The 7,600-nt window shown below is 35.8% G+C and overlaps 1 non-coding gene and 1 pseudogene across 1 annotated transcript; both read left to right on the top strand.

Annotated features, from left to right (window-relative positions):
- Positions 1 to 239: 239 nt before the first annotated feature.
- Positions 240 to 7,316, top strand: LOC119530606 (annotated as a pseudogene).
- Positions 6,039 to 6,145, top strand: LOC119530749. Its single transcript, XR_005216130.1, has one exon. It is a non-coding gene; the product is annotated as a U6 spliceosomal RNA (small nuclear RNA).
- Positions 7,317 to 7,600: the final 284 nt, after the last annotated feature.

The following is a 7,600-nucleotide window of genomic DNA, read 5'->3' as shown; positions in this document are numbered from 1 at the left end:
ATACTAACTATTCAGTTTAACATTAAAATAATACTACCCAAAAATGAGAGCCACATGCTGCTTTTTCTGTGTGTCTGTTTGAGTGCATGTGTGCACTTCTTGACTAGAAAACCAAGCATAAATATCCACATAAGAAGTGATCTGATTCCTGCATTAAATATCACAGATATAGTAGGTGTGAAAGTAAAATATCTCACTAGGAATTAAAGGAGTCACAGAAAAAAGACCCTCTGTCAAGAATGATTGTACTTCATGAGCGCTTTGCCTCCATTGAAGACAAAAAAGTGGTAAGTTGGCACCTCTGAATGACAGTGCTGAAAGCAGAGGAACTTTGAGCAATGTGTCTGCGTCATTCTCTTTCTGGAAGGAGCAGTCTTATTAGAGACAGCTTATTATCCATCCAGATGGTATTTAAAAATAAATATGACTAAGTATAAATGTCAGTTAAAAAAATCCTTCAGATTTGTATACATTACAATGATGTTCAAACTAAAGTTGCAGTGTGCCTGCACATCATCTTGTGTTTTCTTTTCAAACTTTTTCTGAGCCTTTGCCTTTTTCAAGCACTGGTGAAAACTCTGAGATAACATACTTCTTTCTATGCTTTGTTCTTGGGAGGATACAAACAGCATTCATTACAGAATGCTCAAAATCAAGCAGAAATAAATTAGAATCTGGTGTTAGAGGATCTTTCAAAGAAGAAAATGCTTTGCCACTGATGGTTTCTCTGATTCTTATCAACATAGTATAGCTATCAAGGACAGAAATATGTTTGTTATTTATGACTGGACACACGATCATGCGATCTGTGTTCGCTTCAGCCATTATGTGAAAGCCTGTAGAATTCTGAGATGTGTTATTATAGTAAAACCATGCTGCTGCCTCAACCCAAGCAGACATAACTGCTGGGGATTTCCTTTCATATGCTCCAAAGAAGTATCAAATGGGTATTCAGGGGGACAAATGCTGGAGACAGACTAAAAGATGAGAGTTTTCTCTATGAGAGAATTAATGTGTTAGAAACGTTACATAAGATTCACAAACTTAAAGCAATTGCTGAAGTTAAATCTAGTAATCTAAGGTCTGAATTAGGACTTGATTTCTTCATCTTTCCTCAAGTTAAAGAAAATCACATGGGCTCAAAAATGAAAGCTATATTTCAATGTCAGACATGTGAAATCAAGAGTGAAAACCCTGCAGCATTGTGTATATATATTTTATACCTTCAGATATATAGTGAAACAGAGAACTCCTAATGGCAAAATTCAAGACCAGATGTTTGAGGGTTTTTAGCAACATACTGCTTTACAATATGAAGCTCACTGATTCTATTCGTTAAAGAATTTCCTTATGATGTGGGTATCTGGAATGAGTAACTTGCTATTATTTCCAAGCATGGAAATAGAGTAATAGCCATTTCTGCATATTTATTTTAAAAAATAAATATAAAATAAGCAAAAGGTTCATTCTTTCCCTCCCTTCTGAAGATCAAATTTGCTTTTAAATGAACATTAAAATTCACAATTCTGACAAGTTTAATCAATAAATCTATTATATATGAGGGTGAAGTCTAAAAATCCACAAAAAATGCTATAATAGTCTTATACTACAATGTATATATTCAGCAGAGTGGTATTGCTAGCATAATAATAATTTGAAGTACTACACTACACATTTTTGTTAGACAACAGCAAATTGAATAGGAGTCAAAAATCTAGATAAGGCCACTGTCTTTTCTATGAGTGATTCAGTTTCCATTTCTTCCACATTCATTCTTTTCTTTTTTCTCCCCTTACCTTTCCCTAAAGCTGATGAGTTTAGATTGATATTTCTTAAAAGCTTAATGCATTTTGTGACATTTTATGATAATGTTTCTTTAGATAGCTCTCAGCAGGACATAGCTTTGCTATTACACAAATTTGAATGTGGTCTGTGTGTATATGGAAAAAAAAGGAATACTTTTTAGACAGGTCCAACAGTTTTAATCTATAGGCTCTCCAGATATTGCTTTGTGCTTAAAGTATAAAGAATTACATGAAACTCAAACCCCAAAATATTTAGTAAAAAGGCATCTGAGGAAGAAGATGCTGATACAAGGAATCACAAATACAATGTATGTGTCACTCAGTTATGTGTGTTGCTTTTATGAGAAAGTCAGAATTTTGTAGCTTCAATTTCTGTTCTGCCGTTGATTGTTTAATTTAACATCATGAATTCTACCATGCTTTATACCCATAATGACCATATCTTATAAATAGGTGTTTTCTCTTTTCACTCCTCTCCTAAGAAAAGACTTCCAGTCTCTGGTGGCTTGTTAGTAGATGGTAATATATAAGGACAAATGCAAAGGTCATATACTTTATGGTCTGGGAAATAACTTTAACATATCAACATACAAACAAAGAGCTGAAATAACTTCCAGAGAAAAGAACAGTGTATCTATTTAAGAACTAGGCTTATCTCCTAATATTTAAAACTATGATTTGGTTAACGTGGTTAACAAATGAATGCTGTATTAGCTGAAAGCATAGGATCTAGGACAGAGCTTCCCAGACTTTATTTACCTGGACAGTTCTTTCCACAGTAACATATAATCTCAGGAATATTCAAGGGAATTAAAAAATATTTTACAAGTTGGTATGGTTGTAATATTTTTTCAGTAAAACACATTTAAGTCAATTTATTAAATACTGCATTGTGGCGAAATAGAAAACAAATAGCAGGGTTGCAGATATAAACACAACCATATCAATAATAATATAAATGTAAAAAGACTGAGCATTTCAGTAAAAAGTAGACAACATCAAACTGGATAGAAATATAAGACCCATCTACACTTTCTATGTGATACCCTTAAATATAAAACAAAAATAAGTTAAAAGTACAAGGATGAGAAAGAAACACCATGCAACACTAACCATATGGAAACTAGAGTGTCAATTTTAATATCAGATCAAATAGATATGAAGACAAGAAGTATTACCGGAAATGTGGCATTTAAAAATGGTACAAGGGTTATGAACATATAAGCACCTGATGGCAGATATTCAGAATACATGAAGCAAAACCTGCAAGTTCTAAAGAGAGAAATAAATACATCCATGATTATAGCTGGAAACTTTAATATTGCTCTTTCACCTACATATAGAATAAATAGACCAAAAAATGGTAAGGATATAGAAGGTTTAAACAACACTGTCAAGCAAGTTAACTTGTCATTTGTAGAACTATATGCTCTTTCCACAAGTACAAAGAACTTCACAAATAGAGACCATTTGGTGGGCCAATAACAATCCTCAAAAAATAGAAGTTCTCTATGCACATAGAATTAAATTAGCAATAATAACAATGAACACCTACAAAAATTCTCAAATGAAAGTTAAGAGTACTCAAATACTGTCAATTTATTTCCAACCAAGTTTGCAATGAAATTCAATGTGGGAAAGGAAAGTGTTTTATCAAGTGATGCTGGAACTATATATACATCTGTGAAAAAATTAAGTATCAACCTCTGCCTCACAACACACACAAAAATTAGTTTGAGATAGATCATAGACGTAAATGTAAAGGCTAAAATTATAAAGTTTATAAAAGAAAATATAGGAGAAAATAAATTTCAAAAACTTGTAATAATCAGATATTACTTGTATAGAAAACAGCAAGCATTAACATAGAAAAACCAGGTGATAAATTCCTTTAACAAAATTAAAATTTCTGCTCATCAAAAACATTTTTAAGGGTGACATCACCAACATGGTGACATAAGATATCCTCTGGAAAAGTATCCCCTCCAAATCAACTTACAAAAGGAAAATCATACTTGCTTGGAACTCTCTAGGATGATAGAGACTGGAGAAGGACTCCACAAATGCTGCAACAAAGAAAAAGAAAAAGAATCTCCCAGATCAAGTAGGAGACTTTTATCCCAGTTCCAACAGTCTGTACCCCTCACCTTCACATGGTCTGTTCAGATTGGGAGTCACACAGAAGCAGCATGTCCTGGGTCCCACCTGCTGTGGATGCAGACTACGGAGCCAAGCACACGTATGTAGGCACATATCTAGGCCTTGAGAGCCCAGGGCAGAACACTAGCTGCTGAGGAATGCTGCATACTAAAGGGACCCCAAGGGGCAAAGAGAGAGCTAGAGAGAGACCGCGGCAGAACTCTTGGCGTGAGGTGTGCATACTCAATCCAGTCTCTATTCTCAGTACCCACTGAAATACAGTGGATTTACTCATCTTTCTGACTTGACACCATCTGGGTCCCCAGGGCATGACACTGTAATGGGGAGTAAACCAGAGGCAGAAAAGCCTCACAGGAAAAAAAAAATGATGGGGGGTGGAAGGTACTGAGATACTGTAAGACAGGATGGGTCCCAGAACTGAAAAGTGTTAGGAAAAGGGGGCAATGAGTGAGGGAGAGAACTTAAATCATATGAGCTGCAGAGAAAATTCTGCACAAAACCAAACAGTACAGATCAAGATTCCCAGGGAAGAAAAAGAGGAAAGGAAGCTTTCTCCTAGAGGTGAAAGAATTGCAAAATTAGTGCAATCTTAAAAATTGTGCTGCATATCTAGGGTAAGAATCAGATGAAAAAGAACTGAGAAAATCTGAATGGTTAAATAAGTTGGACCAAGTGTCAAAGAAGAGCTGTAACACAAAGCCAATCAAACAATAAAACTCTAGACAAGAGGGGAAACTGATCCTCATAGTTAAGATATTCAGATACCCAGACATCAGCAAAAAATAAGCCATACTAACAAACAAGAAGATATGGTTCAAACAAGAAAATATACCAAAACTTCAGAGAAGACACAGACTTTAGAAAAACTAATCAAAGAAGATCAAACAAATCTACAAAATCAATTCAAGGATTTGATAATGGTGGAAAATATGCATAAAGAGAGAAAGGATATTGATTAGACAATGAATAAACATAAACAAGAACTTGAAAGTTTAAGAAATTATGGGGATGAAGGGCAAAATAATGGAGATTAGAAATACACTAGCAGCATAAAACAGCAGGTTTGAACAGGCAGAATAAACAATAAGTAAACTAGAAGACAGGACAAGCAAAATTATAATCAGAAGAATAGATGGAGAAAAGAATAGAAAAAATAGAGCAGTGTCTCAGGGATCTGAGTAACAGCATGGAGTGTACATCCAAATGCATCATAGGTGTCCCAGAAGGAAAAGAGAAGGGAAAAGGGGCAGAAAAAAATATTTGAGGAAATAACAGTTGAAAATTTCCCAACTACTATGAAAGATATAAATATACATGTCCAAGAGGCACAACATACTCCAACAGAATAAACCCTAATAGTTCTACTCCAAGACATTTATAATCAGAATATTAAATGCCAAAGTAAAAGAGAGAATTCTGAAAGCAGCAAGAGAAAATCGATTCATCACATGCAAGGTATCCTTAATAAGACTAAGTGCTGATTTCTCAGCAGAAACCATGGAGGCAAGAAGGCAGTGGTATAATATATTTAAGATAATGCAAGAGAAAAACTGCCAGCCCCAAATTCTTTATCTTACAAAACCATCCTTCAAAAATGAGGGAGAGTTTAAAATATTCACAGATGAAAAGAAACTGAGAGTGTCTGTCAAAAAAGGACCTGCCCTACAAAAATTATGAAACAGAGTTCTGCAGTTTGAATGGAAAAGACAGGACAGAGTGGCTTGTAGTAGTGTGAAGGAATGAGGATCGTCATTAAAGGTAACTAAAAGGGTGCATACAAAGCCCGATAGTACTGTATCCTCAGTATAAAACTCTACTCTTTAATTCCTGTAAGAGTCAGAATACAATTGAAATATAAAAATGCATATTTCCTGATAATGAACACAGAAAATATAAAGAGGTAATGTGGGACAAAAACAATATGATGAAGGGAAACAGAGGGATATGGGAGCAGAGAATATGTATGCTATTGAAGCTAAGCTGGTATCTTTTCAAATTAGTAAGTTACAGATTTTGGTTGTGTAATACAAACCCCAGGGTAACCACAAAGAAAGTATTTTAAAAACATACAGAGTGCTTGCTTCAGCAGCACATATACTAAAATTGGAATGATACAGAGAAGATTAGCATGGCCCCTGTGCAAGGAAGATTCGCAAATTCATGAAGTGTTCCATATTTTTCCAGTGTCCCACCTGCATCAAGCTGGGCATCATGGGCTCATACTTCTGTTTGCAGGAATGTTTTAAAGGAAGTCGGGCTACTCACAAGTTGCTACATAAGAAAGCAAAAGATGAAAAGGCAAAGCAATAAGTGTCTTCCTAGACTGTAGAAGGAAATATTAACACCGACCCATGGGCACATTATCCACTGATGCCAACAAGGCCAGTGCCAAGTTATATTCAGAGACCAGATTATGTTGATCATCCTTTAGGAATGTCTGAATCTGAATAGGCTCTTAAAGGTACTTCTCAAATTAAATTATTCTCAACTGAAGATATAGAAGGGATGCGACCTGCATGTAGGCTTGTTAGAGAAGTATTGGATATTGCCGCTGGAATGATTATACCAGGTTTAACTACTGAAGAAATAGATCATGCTGCACACTTGGCATGCATTGCAAGAAATTGCTATCCTTCTCCACTGAATTATTATAATTTCCCAAAGTCTTGTTGTACCTCAGTGAATGAAGTAATTTGTCATGGAATTCCAGACAAACGGCCTTTGCAAGAAGGTGGTATTGTTAATATGGACATCACTCTCTATTGCAGTGGTTATCATGGGGACCTGAATGAGACTTCTTTTGTTGGAGAAGTGGATGAGGGAGCAGGGAAACTAGTCCAGATCACGTATGAGTGCCTGATGCAAGCCACTGATGCAGTTCATTGTTTAACATGAATGGGAGGTGACATTTTTACTAATTTAATAAAGCTGGAGGAATGAAAAATGAAAGAATATAATAATTTTATGTATATAGAGTGAAACCTGGTGTTTGATACAGAGAATTGGGAAACATTATTCAGAAGCATGCCCAAGCAAATGGGTTTTCAGTTGTTCGAAGTAACTGTGGGCATGGACTCCACAAACTTTTTCATACAGCCCCTAATGTACCCCACTATGCCAAAAATGAAGCTGTTGGAGTGATGAAGGCAGGGTCATGTATTTACAACTGAGCCAATGATTTGTGAAGGCAGATGGCAGGATGAAACCTGGCCGGCTGGCTGGACCACAGTGACAAGAGATGGGAAGCGGTCTGCTCAGTTCGAGCACACTCTGCTGGTCATGGCCACTGGCTGTGAAATCCTAACCTGGCAACTTGAGAGTAAATGGCCTCACTTCATGTCCCAATTTTAATTTCTCCCCAGATGGCATCATACCTTCTGGTTGTACTATGCATTTTATTGAGAGTACAGAAAGGAAGAGGAAATTTTTATCACTTGTTTTGTTTTGACCATAGATAAGAAAGGACTACAGTGTTTGATGTATATCCTCAAGAACTTGTCTTGGGTCTGAAAAAGCCTAGAAGAATAAAGGAAAAATTTCTCAACTCCTTACAATGTCCTTTCCCTTCCCTAATAATCTCTGCACCCCTGTTTTCTCATCTACCCTTTGAGCACTTTTACTTAAACCAGCTTCTA

This window comes from Choloepus didactylus, chromosome 3, assembly GCF_015220235.1.
Source record: "Choloepus didactylus isolate mChoDid1 chromosome 3, mChoDid1.pri, whole genome shotgun sequence".
Lineage (NCBI taxonomy): Eukaryota > Metazoa > Chordata > Mammalia > Pilosa > Megalonychidae > Choloepus > Choloepus didactylus.
Note: the sequence above shows the minus strand (reverse complement) of the source record. Positions and strands in the feature narration are given on the sequence as shown.